The 17686-nt window shown below is 41.3% G+C and overlaps 1 protein-coding gene across 3 annotated transcripts in view; it reads left to right on the forward strand.

Annotated features, from left to right (window-relative positions):
• LOC148045133 (amine sulfotransferase-like) overlaps positions 1-17686 on the forward strand; it is a 60918-nt gene that overhangs the window by 32587 nt on the left and 10645 nt on the right. The window contains exons 1-2 of one of the 3 annotated variants that reach the window (XM_087718590.1): positions 16187-16285; positions 17091-17241. The exons of 1 other annotated variant lie outside the window; for it this stretch is intronic. The gene's annotated coding sequence lies outside the window, so the exon portion shown is untranslated. Of the gene's footprint in view, positions 1-16186; positions 16286-17090; positions 17242-17686 lie in introns of those variants that run through there. One more of the 3 variants, XM_087718591.1, reaches the window with a different exon arrangement.

Consider the following 17686-nt stretch of genomic DNA (forward strand, 5'->3'; position numbering starts at 1 on the left):
GGAACTCGGAGGAGGCCTAAACGATGAGATCTAATGGGTCGTGTGGAGGTGATCAGCAGTAGGCGGTCTCTCAAGTATCCCGGTGTGAATAACCTTTATTGCCTGTATTGAACATCTACAGCAATAAATCGGGAGTTGCACATTTGTGCTCATCTTGACATGCATGATTTTAATATGCACAAATATGCTTGTCTACACACCAGAATTTTTTACCTAAAGAGGATGTTTCAATGAATATCTTCTTTACACTGACATGAGAGAATTTATGGAAAACAAATTCATGTAATTATTCACATGATTTTTCAGACAAAAACAGAAAAACTGAAAGGAGATCTGAAGGCAGCATGGGACCAGAGTTATACGTAAGTCTTTGCATAATTCATCAAATTTTTGTATCACCATATTCAGTTCACACTTTCAATACAACATTCATCATTTCTCCATTGGCATTTTATGAAAAAAGTGATGGAAAATTATATTCTAGTAAAGCTTGGGAAAAAAGGGTGGAATGTGTTGTAATTATATCAAAAGGTTGATATTTCAAGTAAAAAAACAAAAAACCCCAAGGGCCTAATTTCTCTCTGGTCTTCATAATTTGCAGAAAGACAATGGAAATCTTGAAACTTCTGGCAGAAAAAGAAGAGGTCAAAGTCCAAATTCAGGACCTTATACAGAAAAACCACCAGCTGGCCGAAGAAAAAGAGGAACTCTGCGAAGAGTATAAAGAGTATAAAGAAAAGTTGAGCAGGTTAAAAGATTAAGATAGCCACCCTGACTTTCTCTTCCTTTCTCAGCTATTTCAATTAGTTTTAATTTTAAACAAGTTTTATAATTCAAATAAAAAAAACCTAAGGGAGCTAATTACACCTTGCTCTTGATATTTTACAGAAAAATCGGTTCAGAGGAACTTGGGCAGCTGGAGAAACTGAGGCAAGAGAATGAGAGAAGCTGCAGAGAAAGCAGAGCTCCTACATGAGAATAATTATCTCAAAGAAGAACTTAATAGGTGAGAAATATTTAGATAGCCATTTGACTTTTTCTTTCAACTTCAGATTTATTTATTAGATCCCTTAGGCCAGATAGACTGGATAAAAGAAGTGTTCCATTCATGTATGTATGTATGTATGTATGTATGTATGTATGTATGTATGTATGTATGAGTAAGAGAAGAGCAATAGTTATAATGGAATGCAATAATAATTAGTAATTCAAGTAACAAATTAAGAGGCCTAATATCTCTCTGGTCCCCATAATTTACAGAAAGATAGCAGTGATCTCAAAACTGAGCGTAGAAAGTGAAGAGCTCCAAAACAAAACAGAGATATTGACTTTCAAAAATATCAAACTTACCGATTAGAAAGAGGAGATCTTCAGGGCGTACGAAGAAATACTGTGCAGGTGAGAAATTTTTAGATAGACACCACAAACTATTTCTTCCAGAATTTCATATTAGGGTCTCCTTATCTTAGAAAGCTTGGAAAAACCTGACATTCTTCTTACTTTAGAAAGAAATTAACAAACTATGGCTCTTATACTTTTACATATACAAATCTAGGAGTTAGTCTTGTGGAATGGGAAGATAGGTATAGAAGAGACTTTTCAATCTCCATCCCCCGGTGCCCAACAATATTTATAAACTTTCAGAGTGAGAGTTTCCTGACATCAAAGAAGTTCCCGTTATTTTAACTAAGAATACTTTGTTGTTGGCCCAGATTCACAGCTAACATTCTGATTTTTTTTCAGAGAGGAACTACTGAGGATATGCCGCTGCACCTTACTGAGACACGGACACCACATGGAAGACAAGACAGAAGCTCAAGAGAAAATGAAGCCTCAGATGGCGGAATATCAATTGAATCCAAAATGGCTTAAAGCTTCAGTAGACAAAATTAAAACATCTAAGGAACCCGTGTCAAATATTCAAAACACACCCTGCCAGAATGGCTTAAAGCATCTGCCGCCAACCTCCCGGAGGAATGTGCTAAGGCAGCCAGGGAGGATGTGAATGATTGGCTAGAGACATCAATAAATCATCTCCAGGAAAAAGGGCCAGAAACATGTGAGTTAGATGTGGAGGGATGGCTTCAAGCATCTATTATAGGCATTCAACATCTACTAAAGTTCAGGTCAGAGTCTCGTGGAAGCCAGAAAAAAAAGGGATGGCTTGCTGAATCAATAGAAAACCCAAAGAAGGGGACTTCCTGTGGTGATGTCACTGTGCTTAGAGTGGAGGGAAGGAAGCTCTCCTAACTTCTAACTCTAACGCCTTTGTTTGGGCTCTTTTTTGAGCACTGTTGATCCTGAAGGGGTCAACAGATTAAAGGCAATACTCTGTAGATGCTGGGGTGATAAGGCAAATCCCCCCACGGATAGGAGAAACCCCCTAAACGGACAAGGAGATATCCTACAAAAGTTCAAGTCAGAGTCTTGTGGAAGCCAGAAAAATAGGGATGTCTTGAAGAATCAATAGAAAACCTGAAGAAGTAATATCCTGAAGGATCTGAAGAATATGTTAAAATGACTTCGAGGATCCTTAGAAAGGCTGTCCCTTTCTAGAGAACCTAGACCAGTTCTTGAAAAATGTCTTCCACAATCCTTGAAAAACCTGAAAGAGGAAGGTCTTGAAGTATCTAAACAAGATGCCAACAAATGGCTTGAAATAGCTATAAAGAATCTTGAGGAAGAAGGACCTAAAACGCCACTCCTAGATACTCAGAATGCCTTGAAGCCTCTATTAAAAGCATTCGGGATTTACAGAAGTCCAGATGAGAAGGTTTGAAAAATCAATAGAGAACCTCAAGAAGCAATGTTCTGAAGGAACCGTGGAAAATATATTTCAATGGCTTCAAGGATCCTTAGAAAGCTTTGCATTTCCTGAAGAACCTATACCTCTTCTTGAAAAATGGCTTCAGCAATCCCTGAAAAACTTGGAAAAGTCCCGCACCATACAAACAAGATGCCAAAAATAGCTTGAAGTATCTGTAAACAGCTTCAAAGAGGAAGGACCGTGAAGCATCCCATGTGGTCCTCAGGAATGGCTTGAAGCATCTATTAAGGGCATCCAGGATCTACAGAAGTCCAGATGAGAAGGTTTGAAAAATCAATAGAGAACCTCAAGAAGCAATGTTCTGAAGGAACCGTGGAAAATATATTTCAATGGCTTCAAGGATCCTTAGAAAGCTTTCCATTTTCTGAAGAACCTATACCACTTCTTCAAAAATGGCTTCAGCAATCCCTGAAAAACTTGGAAAACGTCCTGCAACATACAAACAAGATGCCAACAATGGCTTGAAGAATCTCTAAACAGCTTCAAAGAGGAAGGACCGTGAAGCATCCCATGTGGTCCTCAGGAATGGCTTGAAGCATCTATTAAGGACATCCAGGATCTCAAATAATCTAAGGAATCAAAAATAAGCATGGGAAAGACGAAGGAGAGAGTGATTTGGGTAGAACCTGCTTGCTCTGAAAGAAACTGAAGGATGAACCCTTGTCATCAACAATTTTAACTATTGTGGACTTACATTTGGGTGTTCCACATATCCCGGCTGATTCTACTCTGATAGGAGGTCTTTATGGTCACCCTGGAGAGGTGGCGAAGAAGCGAGGGATTACATGTTGATTCCGGGAGAAAAGCAGCTCTCCTGCTTGATCCCAGTAGCCCTCCCGACAGGTGGAGAAGAGGGACAGCCATTATGACTGGAATAAAGCTGGAGCAACCGAGCTGGAGTGGTGTGTGAAAAGAGGATTGGAACTGGGTGAGAAGATTTTCAAATTAGAGACCCACCTAAATAAAAGAAGTTTTAAAAGTCTCCAAAGTGCAGAAAGTGGCAACTTAATACACGGAGATAAATTATAAGACCCAAAAGAGAAATCACATTTGGATGGAAGAATATGAAGTTTTACGATATAGAAAGACTGAATTGGAATTTTGTTGCTGTTAAAAGTGACTTTGATTTGCCTGCAATATTGTTTGATTGTTAAAAGAAATTGTAAAAAGAATGTTTTTTTCTTTTTGTTGAACTTTGATAATCAGCTGTTAGAGGTCTCCCTCATCTTGGTACCCAAAATAACAGTTGAGACCCCATCTACTGGCCAAAGAAGATACTGTATTATTATATGGTTGGAAAGAACCCATGAGCCAAGGTGGCGCAGTGGTTAAATGCAGCACTGCAGGCTACTGCTAGATCAGCAGGTCAGCGGTTCAAATCTCACCGGCTCAGGGTTGACTCAGCCTTCCATCCTTCCGAGGTGGGTAAAATGAGGACCCAGATTGTTGGGGGCAATATGCTGACTCTCTGTAAACCGCTTAGAGAGGGCTGAAAGCCCTATGAAGCGGTATATAAGTCTACTGCTATTGCTATTAAAAAAAAAAACCTTGAAAAGAAATGAGTTGATATGAAAAAAAGAAAAGAAAAGTCAGGAATGATAAGAAGAGAAAGAAAGTGAAAGGAAAACAACTTGTGGAAGGCCTTCTTTTTGTTTCCCCTTTTTTATCTACTTGTTTTTTAGTGGCAAAAGTCTAGTCAGAGTCTTGAGAAAGCCTACAGAAGAGATGCTTTGAAAAATCAATAGAGAACCTCAAGAAGCAATGTTCTGAAGGAACCATGGAAAATATATTACAATGGCTTCAAGGATCCTTAGAAAGCTCTGCATTTTCTGAACAACCTATACCACTTCTTGAACAATGGCTTCAGGAATCCTTGAAAAACTTGGAAAAGGTCCCGAAACATACAAACAAGATGCCAAAAATGGCTTGAAGTATCTGTAAACAGCTTCAAAGAGGGAGGACCGTAAAGCATCCCATGTAGGTCCTCAGGAATGGCTTGAAGCATCTATTAAGGGCATCCAGGATCTCAAATAATCTAAGGAATCAAAAACAAGCATGGGAAAGACGAAGGAGAGAGTGATTTGGGTAGAACCTGCTTGCACTGAAAGAAATTGAAGGATGGATGGATGGCTTCAAACATCTTTAGTAAGTTCCAGACAGCCTGGTTCTACTGCATCCATAACAGATATGCAAGTATAGCTACAATCATCTCTGCAAAAACTCAGTCACGAATCCCCAGAAGAAGCCAGAAACAATCTGGAGGAATGGCTCTAGGAATCCAGAGAAAATGCCCTGAAGAATCCAAGCAATAGGTGAATGAGTAGCTTGAGATACCCTTAAATGACTTCCATGAGGGAGGGCCTGAAACTCCCCATCCATTCCATCTTAATATATACTTGTCTCTCATTTCTGCTGCTTCTAGTGTTACTGCGATCAAGATGATTAAATGAACAAACTGGAAATTAATCAGCAAGTATTTATTCTTTTGGTTTTCCAGAACTTACTGGGCCTTTATGGAGTGAGTGACATACTGTTTTAGTAATGGACTACGGTATTCCAACATAGCAATAGCAATAGCAACAGCAGTTAGACTTATATACCGCTTCATAGGGCTTTAAGCCCTCTCTAAGCGGTTTACAGAGTCAGCATATCGCCCCCACAGTCTGGGTCCTCATTTCACCCACCTCGGAAGGATGGAAGGCTGAGTCAACCTTGAGCCGGTGAGATTAGAACCACTGAACTGCAGATAACAGTCAGCTGAAGTGGCCTGCAGTACTGCATCCTAACCACTGTGCCACCTCGGCTGTTACATGAGCTTCATAACCAATGAACCCTTGTCGTCAAGAATTTTGATTATCTAGATGCTCCCTTAAGTTGAGTTGGAGGATAAAAGAAAGAGAGTGGAGGGGAAAAGGAAATATGGAGAGATTGATATGGAGGAAGGAAAGGAAATAAGGAATCCAGAGAAAATGCCCTGAAGAAATAGTGCAATATGAGAAGCAGTAGCATGAGTTCTGTGATCAAGATGACTAAATGAACAAACTGGAAATGTAACAGCAAGTATTTATTCTTTTGGTTTTCCAGAACTTCTTGGGCCTTTTTGGAACAAGTGGCATACTGTTTTCTTAATGGACTATGGTATTACAACATGAGCTTCATAATCAACGAACCTTTGTTATCAATAGTTGTGATTATCTAGATGGTGCCTTAAGTTGGGTGGGAGGATAAAAGAAAGAGAGTGGAGGGAAAAAGGAAAAGGAAATAAGGAAAGATTGATATGGAGGAAAGAAAGGAAATAAGGGCCAAAGAACAGAGCCGAGGTGGCGCAGTGGTTAAATGCAGCACTGCAGGCTACTGCTAGATCAGCAGTTCAGCGGTTCAAATCTCACCGGCTCAGGGTTGACTCAGCCTTCCATCCTTCCGAGGTGGGTAAAATGAGGACCCAGATTGTTGGGGGCAATATGCTGACTCTCTGTAAACCGCTTAGAGAGGGCTGAAAGCCCTATGAAGCGGTATATAAGTCTACTGTAAAAAAAAACAAAAAAAAAAAAACAAGCACAATTTATGCCAAAATGCCAAGAATGGATAGACAACGGTAGAGCACAGAGAAACAAAGCTGTGAAAGTGAAAAGGAATGAACCAAAATCAGGAGGGTCCCTTGACTGCAGCATTGCCGGCATAACAATTCATCTTATGGGGAAGGGAAGAGGTGCATTATCAGGAAACCTCTCAAGACTTCCATGCGCATCAGACAGTTACAGACCATGGTCTGGTCCACAGTCTGAGCTATACACTCAGGGCTTTTGAGTATCATCATTACTATAGGGGGGTTGTGGGGTTCCCAGCAGCTGGACGGAGATCCTTGGACCTGAAGGTGTGGCAGCATGAACGGATTTCCAGAAAAATTGCAGACTACGGGAATCCTTTCAGCAGTTCCCAAAACACTGCACAGCCGTTTGCACTACTCACGTGATCCTGAGGATCAGGCAAACATCCAAGTGGTCTCACCAACTCTCTAAAAAATGCAAATGACCACTTCCTGGGAGGAGCCTGCTGGTGGTGGCAGCAAAAAAATCAGCTGCCTCCGAATTCCTGGCTACATCCTGTTTAGAGGATCTTCCATCTGACGTCTTATCAGGTTTTCTTATCCTTCAGGCAAGAAGGAAAGAAGAAATTGTTTTGCTGGCAAATGCTCTTCGATTTTTGCAGCTTTTGTGCTTGCAGGGAAAGGGGGGCTAGCCCAAGGCAGAACGGCTGTCCGTGCTGGGAATTTCAAACTGCCTTGTGCAGGACAAAGTAGGTCTCCCCCACTCAGTTCAAAGTTTTGTTTGATTTAATCTTATCACGAGCTGAATCCGTTTCCGTGGACAATAATTGTTTATCAACATTTTAGCTTCTTTTCCTTTTCTCCTCCGAAAAATTATTTACTTAGAGGCTTTTAAAATGGCGCCGAGCAGGCTGGTTTCTCCGGTAATAATGAACACTTTTTGTTAATTCTCACAAGAATTCAAAACAAAAGAGATTGCTTATCATATGTTTTGGTTTCACAATAGGCCAGCAGAAGCTTTTTAATTAGTTTCATTTCTACAAGAATTTTACTCCTTCATTAACTTTGCTTATCTGGAAGTTAAATGGTGATGAATCTGCTGAACGGTCTTGTTACAATGTTTACTCACTGAAAGTTTTGCCAAGCCTTAAACTTCAAAATAAAAGGGGAACTCAGCCTCTTTACTTAAAGCTGCATATTCAGGCAATAGAGTTTTATTAACTGCAGGCAGATAAATTTTGAAATGGCTTCAAAACCAAATATTAACTTGAAGTCGTAAATTTTTTTCTTATTACTATTCAAAATACCAGCTTCAATTTTGTAAAAGGCTTTCTTATCCAGCTGCGTTACAAGATGGCGATTTTATAGCTTCTGCGTTTGATATATGACACACTCAATCAGCTCTATTCTCCTGAAGACTTCTCCTTATTAACTGTTAAAAGTCTATAAATAGTATCCCATTTAAAACCGAGGGGAGCAGAGACTTTGTTTGTTTGCTTGTTTGTTTGTGCGTTTTTTATAATGGCTCCCAAATTGAAGCAGTCTAAGCGTTTCCTTAATAATACATCTCAAGAAATTGTTACAAAATCGCTGCCCTTGCCTCCCACGCCCTCTACTGGAGATCTCTTAACGCAAGAATTTCTTTTTGAAACCCTTAAAGAGTTCAGACAGGAAATTAAACAACTTTTATCGGACTTATATGATAAACTGGATGCCAAGATTGCTCAAACAAGGGAAGATATGATCGGAGTTATGACTGTTATGACAGACTATGTTTCTGAAATGGAGGACAAATTGGAACTTTTGGAAAAAGCTAATTCTAATTTGATATCTAAAATTCAAACGTTACAACAGGAAGTTGAAAATGCTCAAAAACAACTCGTTATGATAAATTACAATAAGACTGCGTTTGCAATAAGAGTCAGAGGATTGCGTGAAAAGGAACAGGAGAATTTGAAACAGACCTTTTTTGAGGCTTTCAGACGTTCGGTGGGAAGTCCAGGATTTAACTTTGATTGGCAGATTCAAAAAATTTATCGCCAGAACTCGTGTGTAGCAAAACAACGACAGCTTCCGAGGGACATAATTATATATTTCACCACAAGAGAATCCAGAAATGCGATAATACAGAAGTTCTACAATAACAGGCTGCGAATCGATGGACAGGACTTCATTGTTTTTAAAGAAATACCATCTCAAATATTAAGAGCAAGGAGAGACTACCCTTTCTTAACTGACAAACTCAGAGATTCTCAGATACAATATAAATGGGAAGTGCCATCTGGTATCACAGTCACATTTGAGAACCAAAAATATCGTCTCAATTCTGTTTGCGAAGCCCGAGATTTTTACTACAAAACTCTGAAGGCGGGACTTCCTGATTCACCCGGACTTGGAGAAAGACAAGGAGAAGGAGAAGATAAGCAGCGGGACACGTTGCTACAAGGCAGAGGGTGTTGCTTTCCCCTTCCGGAAGGGCAGAAGAGTAAAGAATAAAGATCCAGCTATGCCTTTAAAATACTTCTTAAATTTTTAATCTGAATAAAATTTCAGGACTCCTGTCTGGTATAAAATGACAAAGCTGTATACTGATGAAGAGATATTGAGACTGAAAGAAGCGGTGCTGAATTTGGACATATATTGTATGGGACTTATATAAGACTTGTTTGAATCTTAATTTAAACTGCGCATGATCTATTCTTTGGGGCGAGGAGAGCGGAGATCGTAGTTTTCTTGGATTGTGGTTTGGGATGAATGGAGTCGGGTGGCGTGGGGTAGATGGAAGGGTAGTGAAAGTTCAATTAGATTACCTTGATCCAGAATGTAAGCTGATTTTTGTATAAATTGTTATTTGAATACAAGGTTAAGAAAGATTATCTGGAGAGTCTACACGAGGGTGGAGTAAATATGAGAGGAGCAATGGATGAGGATAAAATATATATGCGGACACGGGTAAAGGCAGGATGGGAGGTATAAAATTTATATGCGGAAGCGGGTAAAGACATTGTTTAAGATTTTAAAAATAATGAGAAGCTGAGTTTAATGTTAGAGAGTTTATTGACTTCTCTTTCTTGGGAGGGGGGTTCCCCCCTTTTTTTCTTTTTATTATTCTTTTCTTTTTTGTTCTTTATTTTTTTTATTTTTTATTGTTTTGTAACTTCTAATCTATTTGGTTTCAATATACTCCAGACTTTGCTTGATAAAGAATGATGCCGGGAATGGGATCTGGGAAGTCGGAAGGGGGTCAGGTGGTGGGTGGGGGGGAGGGTGGAAATATAGACTCAATTTTCAGAACAATGAATGCACTTGGATACTGTTGCTTTTTCTTTTTTCTTTTTTTTTCTTTTCTTCTTTCTTCTCCTTTTATTTTTCTTTTGTTTTAGTACAAAACAAATAGACCAATGAATACTAGAAATACACCGAAGCGAGGTGTAGAGGGAAAGAAGAGGGGGGAATTAAGAGGGAGTGAGAAAGGAATGTAAGGAGGGTGAGATGGTGGGAAGGGGAGAAAGGAATGGCTGAGGGGGAGGGGAAGTAGAAGAGGGGATTGTTGGAAGGGAGAAATGAAAGTTGGAGGGGTAGAAGGAAGGGTGTATGTAGGATAGAAGTGTTATGAGTTGTTTATTGCTTCTTCTTTTTAACTGCACAGTATTTAAGGGATTGTATAAAGGAAAATGAAAATGTAATAAAAGATTAATCTTGAAAAAAAAATGCAAATGACCAGCTGTCTGCAAGGAATATCAATCCTCTCCTCCCCACCATCCAATCAGAGCTGAAGAAGCTTCTTGGATGAGAAAGGAAACATCTTCTAAGACTTGATTGGTTCTTCTTTTTAATTTGCCTTCTGCAGGTACTTAATAAAGCCTGAAATCTCCTCATTAACTGGTGGGTTCATTGTGTTTGGACATCTTATCTCATTTATCCGGCTCCTGAGCCGTTGCCTGATACTTGGTGAAAAATACACACAGACAGACACATAAACATATCTGATTTATCATATCAAATGTATTTTCTTTCAATAACAAAGTACATTTACAATCAAAAAAAGTAGACCTGACAAACTTTCAGAAGCAATTGTGGCAAGAGACCAGGATCTCTGGAAAAACAGTCTCTCACCAGAAATCAACTGTATCCATAAGGTATCTGGGGCGATCCACTAGAATGGGTCTAGCCTTGCGTGGGCATCCCAAAGCAGCACCCCCAAACCATCAAGTCACACTATGGCATATGCCAAGGATAGGAATCGTTGCTTGCTTTTCTGCCCAGTGATCTCCCTGTCTGAGGAAAGATGCTGGAGAGGAGCACAAGCCCCCTGCCCCTTGGTCTTTGAGGAAAGAACCCGGGCTCTGCTCTCTCCACGGAGTGCATCGTCTCCATACCTGGAGCAGCCTTCCTCCCAAGACATTTTTCTAGAAACCAGAGTTCTGGGCTGGCTTGCTGATTCCACAGCAAAGACAGCTAGTATTTGGGCCCCAGGAAAGAAAGCCTTTCGTTCCTTTCATTCTAGGTTAAGCTGAAAGAAAAGAGCTCACAAAGGTCCACATAATACTGTACTATACCCTCTCCTGCCAAATGACCTCACCTCTACTGTTGGGATTAAAAAGGAGCAGCAACAAACTCTGGACACTCAGACCATGCTATTCATATTCTTGCGCAGAGCTTGGAGGCTTTGCATTTCACCATAGGGAGGAACGGGGTCCACCCACCTCAACCCTGGCTCTCAGTGGGGTAAGCGCTCCCCAAGAGACAGCCGCTAGGCAGTTTGGGTTTTCTCTGGACTCACAACTATTGCTCCAGGAGTGGCCTTTCCACAGAGTTATCTCCTGCAGCCATTCTTGGACTGAGAGGAATGCTCACAGTCTGTCACAAATTGGTCCTTTCACAGTTGGAGTCATGCAACGGGCTGTACAGCTAGTCTTTCTGCACAAACTTTCTGGTTTTTTCTTAGGCACAATACAAAGTCCTGGGCATCACTTTTCAAGCCACAAATACAGAGATCCAGGATACGTGCCTCTCTCTGAGGGTACATGCTCATCCGACTATGTCAGATAGGGTGGGTCCCTCTGGGCCCCCTCGCTTAGATGTTGTCACCCAGTGAAACCTAGTTAGCACATCTTTCCCATAGGTGCCCTGCCATGTGAAAGAGGATTAAGCATACATAGCACTTATACCCAAAGAAGATTCGGACCATCAAGAAATAAAAAATTACAGACCCATTTCATTATTGAATACAGACTAAAAGATATTTACATCTGTAATTGCGGAATGATTTTAAAAAATACTAAATGAAACTATTCATGCAGATCAAAATGGATTTCTACTGAAATGACAATTGAAAAATAATATGAGAATAATTATAAACACACTAGAATATTATGAAGCACAGCCCAGGAAACAAGTTGCACTGATTTTTTGGGACGTCCAAATGACCTTTGACAACTTGAATTGGCCATTCATTACTACACATTTAAAAAACAGGCAATTCTGAGGGAAATTTAGGAAGATGGTTGAATCAATATATTCAATTCAAATGGCAAAAGTACTAATAAATGCAGAAGTTACAAAGAAATATAATATTTTGAAAGGCTTAAGACAAGGATGCCCCCTATCACCCTTATTATTTATTTTAACCTTAGAAGGGCAACTAATGGTAATTAAACAGGGACAAGAAATGAAAAGGACTAAAAATTGAAAAAGAAGAATATAAAGTCCAGGCGTTTGCGGATGACTTAGTATTCATTTTAGAAGAACCATTAGAAATGGGGTCCAAATTAATAGAAAAAATAGAGGACTTTGGCGAAGTGGCAGGACTTAAAATCAGCAAGAGCAAAACAAAGATCATACCCAAAAAATCTTACTAAAAAACAAGGAAGAGAATCGGAAGAAATAATGGGCATGCAGATAACAAAAAAAAGTGAAATATTTAGGAATTTGGTTAACAGGAAAATGTCCAACAATCAAAGAAGACAACTATAATAAGACTATGCAACAAATAAATTTTTTTTTGGAAAATTGGAAAAAACTGTAGCAATAGCAATAGCAGTTAGACTTATATACCGCTTCATAGGGCTTTCAGCCCTCTCTAAGTGGTTTACAGAGTCAGCATATCACCCCCACAGTCTGGGTCCTCATTTCACCCACCTCGGAAGGATGGAAGGCTGAGTCATCCTTGAGCTGGTGAGATTAGAACCGCTGAACTGCAGATAACAGTCAGCTGAAGTGGCCTGCAGTACTGCACCCTAACCACTGCACCACCTCGGCTCTTCCTGTACCTTTCGCTTACAGGAAGAATAGCTGCAGTTAAAATAAAAAATAAAATAAAATAATGTTTCAATGGTGTTCTAGCCCAAACTCCAGTATCACATCATAGTGGACAGCCATTGATTGATTTGAGCACTGGAGGGGATTGGAGGGTGTGTATGGTACAGTAGAACCTCTGGTCATGACCATAATTCGTTCCATAATTTTGGTTGCAACCTGATTTGGTCATGACCCAAACCTAACCAAAATTAAAGCAAAATTAATGCAACCGCCACATGAGGACGTTGTTGCTCAGTGCTTACAAAAAATGGCCTGGAGGGGGAAATTGGCAGTGGCCATGGTTAATCACACGGTTGATCATGGCCATCAATTATCTAATATTCTCTCCCTTTACTTTAGAATGTTCTCCTAATGTCCAGCTGAAAACCTTCCATTTTTTTATTCTGTCTTCTGAAGCACCAGAGATAAAATCTCTTTCAGGTTCTTCTGGAGACAGTAATTCCCTTTTCCCTTAAAATTCTCTTTACGAAATTAATCAGTAGTCTCTCAACATGTCCTCATGAAAGAGTTAAAAGCCCTACCCACAGAGAAGATTGGAAGACAGAACAACCCTCCCTCAGCCTCCTTGCTCATAGCTGAACTGTTCCAATAATTGAGAGAGTCACATAGGACTGTTCCACCCTTGACATGGGTCAGTTGCCACTTGAGAACTTTAACCAGTGTTATGTTCCTGGCACAGACGTGTCCAAAGGATTTCCCCACAGGCAAAATAGGATGGTAAAGTTAGATGATAACCCACCATAGGGATGAAACAAAGCAGACACATGGTGGGCATTGAGAAATCCTCAATCGTTTTTGGAATCATTTGCTGAAATAGTGTGACTTCAAGATAGCCATTGTTGCAGAAAGGACTCCACCCACTGAGATGCTCTCATGACCTGCAATGGTTCTACTCCATCACACTCTAGAGTCAAAGAACGTTTGGTTTAATGAACATAGTAGAAGCATTCCTAAAGTCCAACTTGATAAACAACCAAGAGGTTTTCAGGTCGTCTAGTTGTTCTGAAATTAGTAAAAAAGGAAATAATGTTTCAATGGTGTCCTAGCCCAAGCTAAAGTATCACATCATAGTGGACAGCCGTTGGTTGATTTGTGCACTAGAGGGGATTGGAGGGTGTGTATGGTACAGAAGAACCTCTGGTCATGACCATAATTCGTTCCATAATTTTGGTTGCAACCTGATTTGGTCATGACCCAAACCTAAGCAAAATTAAAGCAAAATTGATGCAATGGCCACATGAGGACGTTGTTGCTCGGTGCTTACAAAAAGATGGCCTGGAAGGGGAAATTGGCAGTGTCCATGGTTGATCAACACCCAAGTATGTGTTTGTGACCAGATTCAAAAATATTGTGAATTTCTTGGTCAGAACACGATTTGGTCATGGTCAGAAGCATTCATGACCAGAGGTTCTACTGTATCTGCCATGACATTGAAACCTCTAGGTGTTTTGATGAAGGAGAACATGATGTTTGGGCTTGGTTTGCCAGAACGTATCTCCATGACAACAGGTTTGTGACTTCAGACTGACATTTTGCCGAGGTGGCACAGTGGTTAAATGCAGCACTGCAGGCTACTTCAGCTGACTGCAGTTCTGCAGTTCGGCTGTTCAAATCTCACCGGCTCAAGGTTGACTCAGCCTTCCATCCTTCCAAGGTGGGTAAAATGAGGACCCGGATTGTTGGGGGCAATATGCTGACTCTGTAAACCGCTTAGAGAGGGCTGAAAGCCCTATGAAGCGGTATATAAGTCTAACTGCTATTGCTATTGCTATAAGTACCCGCAAGCACAGCTGAATGGTTGAATTGGGCCCGGATCCTCGGTTTCTGCTAACTCTTTCAGAATTTCTGCCAATCCTTCCTGAAACTGGATGTTCGGGGTGAATTTCATTCTACAAAGCGTGTTTTCCAAAGACGAGCATGCAACTGTCAGTCCAAAGCTTAAGAGCAGAGTCAGGGTTGTCAGCCAGTCCAAGGATCGAAGGTTCAAATGTGAAATTAATACACAGGGATCACATTTGAGCTAACATTCCTTTCCTGCTAAGAGCAGAGAGGGAGCCAAGTCTGTTCTGTAGGCCGTCACTCCTCAGAATGTTGTTGCAGCAAACTGCCCCTGTCTGATTCTTTACTCTGTTGTTAGGCAACTAACCGAATGGAACTTTCCATATGCTCTCCTCTCTCCTTTCATGGGCCATGACTGATCAATGCTTCAGGAGCCAAAATAAAACAGCCAAAGGGACAAAGCACAACCTAATCTTGCCTCCTTCTGGATATAACATGGTTTAGTTAGTTCACCCTTGATCATAACTTGAACCTTCTGAGATGTACATATGTATTGACTTAATTCCTTGAATAAAATTATTGTCAAAGTGCACAATTTCCAGAACTTTAAACAAAAAAGACCAATTCCATTCAAAACATGCCTTATTTTTTATGTTGTAAATATCCTATGGCATCCAATAAAGTTTTCTTTGATTAACAGAACAATAGAGCTGGAAGAGACATTGGATGACCTCTACTCCAACCCACCCTGCTCAAGATGAAGACCCTCCACCATAACTGGCTGTCCAATCTCTTCTTAAAAACCACCAGTGATGGTGCAGCCACAACATCTGGATACAAGGCATTCCACTGATTAATTGATTTGGAATTTCTGAAATAGGCTGAATTCAGATCCCCCATCAAATTCAAAACCACTAAAACCATTTCTGGGGTAGGACTCTCAGCCAAAAAGCAGATGAGACCACCACGTATATGAGGAACCATGGGGAATTTAGGGTAAAGGTTTGCCATTCAGTTTTTCTGTTCCAAGCAGTTGTAGTTGTAGTTTATTCAATTTGTATGCCGCCCTATTCTTGAGGGACTCAGGGCGGCTAACAACCAAGGGGGAAAGGGGATACAAATAGGAAAATAAAAACAAACAAATTAAAACGACAAACAAATTAAAATACACAACAGTCGCAACATTCAAGTGGGGCTGGAATTTCATCAGCCCCAGGCCTGCCGGAACAACCAGGTGTTCGTGGCTTTGCGGAAAGCTGAAAGGGTGGTGAGAGTCCGGATCTCAACGGGGAGATCGTTCCAGAGGGCCGGAGTAGCCACAGAGAAGGCCCTCCCCCTTGGAGTTGCCAGCCGACACTTTTGGTATCAGAACTATGATACCCTTATTTTGGTGGCAAAACATTTTGGTGGCATGAGGGCATCCCTTGTCTAGGGTGACCAGACAGGCACGCGTTTCAATAATATTGAAACAGGCACGCGTTTCAATAATTTTTCCCACATTCCATCGCGTATTGAAAAAGTACCGATTTTCCAAAAGAAAGAAAATCAATTTTAAAAAGGACGCTGTGAAATTTTTTTTTTCTAAAGTGTCGTTCCTGATGTGGCCTTTAGAGGGCAGTGTTTCCCTCCCTCCCCTTTTGCCCGTGCGCGCGCTGACGCGCGCCGTTTTTCTGCAGGGAGTGCGATGGTAAGGAGGAGGTTAGGTCCTGGGCCAAGCAGCTCAGCCATCGGAAGTTTGCCCCCCCCCCTGCTTCTTTTGGGCGCTGTTCTTCTGCAGCCATGCCGTGCAAGCCGCTGTCAATCTGGTCTGGGTGAGCCGAGGGGAGGCAGGCGGGGATCCGGTTGGGAGAGGCTGGTGATGGGGGTGGTTTTTGAAAGGGTTGGGAGGCGTGGGGGAAGGCAGTCGGGGGAAGGCTGCTTTGCAACTGCCAGCAAAGTCCCATCCCCCCCCCCCCGCTCTTGCCTTTCCTTCTGCTTGCTCCATCCCAGCGGAGGATGAGCCCGCCTCTTATTTGGACCTCCTGCATCCCCCCCCCAAACAGAGCACCCCATTTCAAGCAACGAGGGATGCCAAGCAGGGTAGGGTTGCAAACACCCCCCTCTCCCCAAGGCTATAGGCGAAAGCTGCTCTCCAGCGTCCCTCCCTGCCTTGCCTTCCCAGACCCAGAGCCATCTCTGTGGAGGTCCTTTTTGGCTTTAACGTGAAGCCTTGAGGTGGGAACAGGGCGCGGCCAGGCACCTCTGCCCCTGAATCAGGAACGCTGGAGAAGCGGGTGCAGATCGCTGGCTTTTTAAATCAACTTTTTGGAAGGAGGATGGGAGGACGGATGGGGCGAGTACTAAAGGCATCCCGGCTGAAATCACTTTTAAAAAAAGCCATTTTAATAAAATCCCACTTTTAAGGCGGTGAGCAGATCTAATGCTCCTTCCAACTCCCCACAACAGAGAAAGGGGGGGGGGGAGAAAGTTAGGGAAGGAAAGGAAAGAAAGAGGGAAGGAAACAAGGAAGGAAGGAAAAGAAGGAAGGAAAGGAGGAAGGAAGAAAGGAAGGAAGGAAAGGAGGAAGGAAGGAAAGAAGGGAAAAAAAGAGTGACTGGCCTCATTTCATCCAAGCAGGTTTTCATGTCCAAAATGGGACTAGAAACTCCTGATTTCTTGTCTGGTGCCTGAACCACTAATGAAAAGAAGGACTAGGAGAGACATGATAGCAGTGTTTCAATATCTCAGGGGTTGCCACAAAGAAGAGGGAGTCAAACTATTCTTCAAGGTACGTGAGGTTAGAACAAGAAGCAATGGATGGAAACTAATCAAGGAGAGAAGTTGTGAATGTTCCAACACTGGAAGTTTTTAAAAAGATGTTGGATAACCCTTTTCTGAAATGGTGTAGGGTTTCCTTCCTAAGCAGGGGGTTGAACTAGAAGATCTCCAAGGTGCCTTCCAACTCTGTTATTCTATTCTAACATATACTGTTTTAAAGAAGCACAGAGGGAACAATCCTCCAGGCTTTAGTGACCATCACTAAGTGTTGTAGCTTATGATTCTTGATGAATGTATTCTATTTTATTTTTCTTTATGTACACTGAGAGCATATTCACCAAAGACAAATTCCTTGTGTGTTTAGGAGTTTAGCTTCTCTCTCTTGAAAATGTAAGCTACCATAAGGCAGTATAATGCAAGCTAGCCTTAGCTTTCAAACTGTTCATTTAGTGACC

Source organism: Thamnophis sirtalis, unplaced genomic scaffold, assembly GCF_051295495.1.
Source record: "Thamnophis sirtalis isolate CommonGarterSnake01/CBP01778 unplaced genomic scaffold, rThaSir2_p1.2 scaffold_6, whole genome shotgun sequence".
Lineage (NCBI taxonomy): Eukaryota > Metazoa > Chordata > Lepidosauria > Squamata > Natricidae > Thamnophis > Thamnophis sirtalis.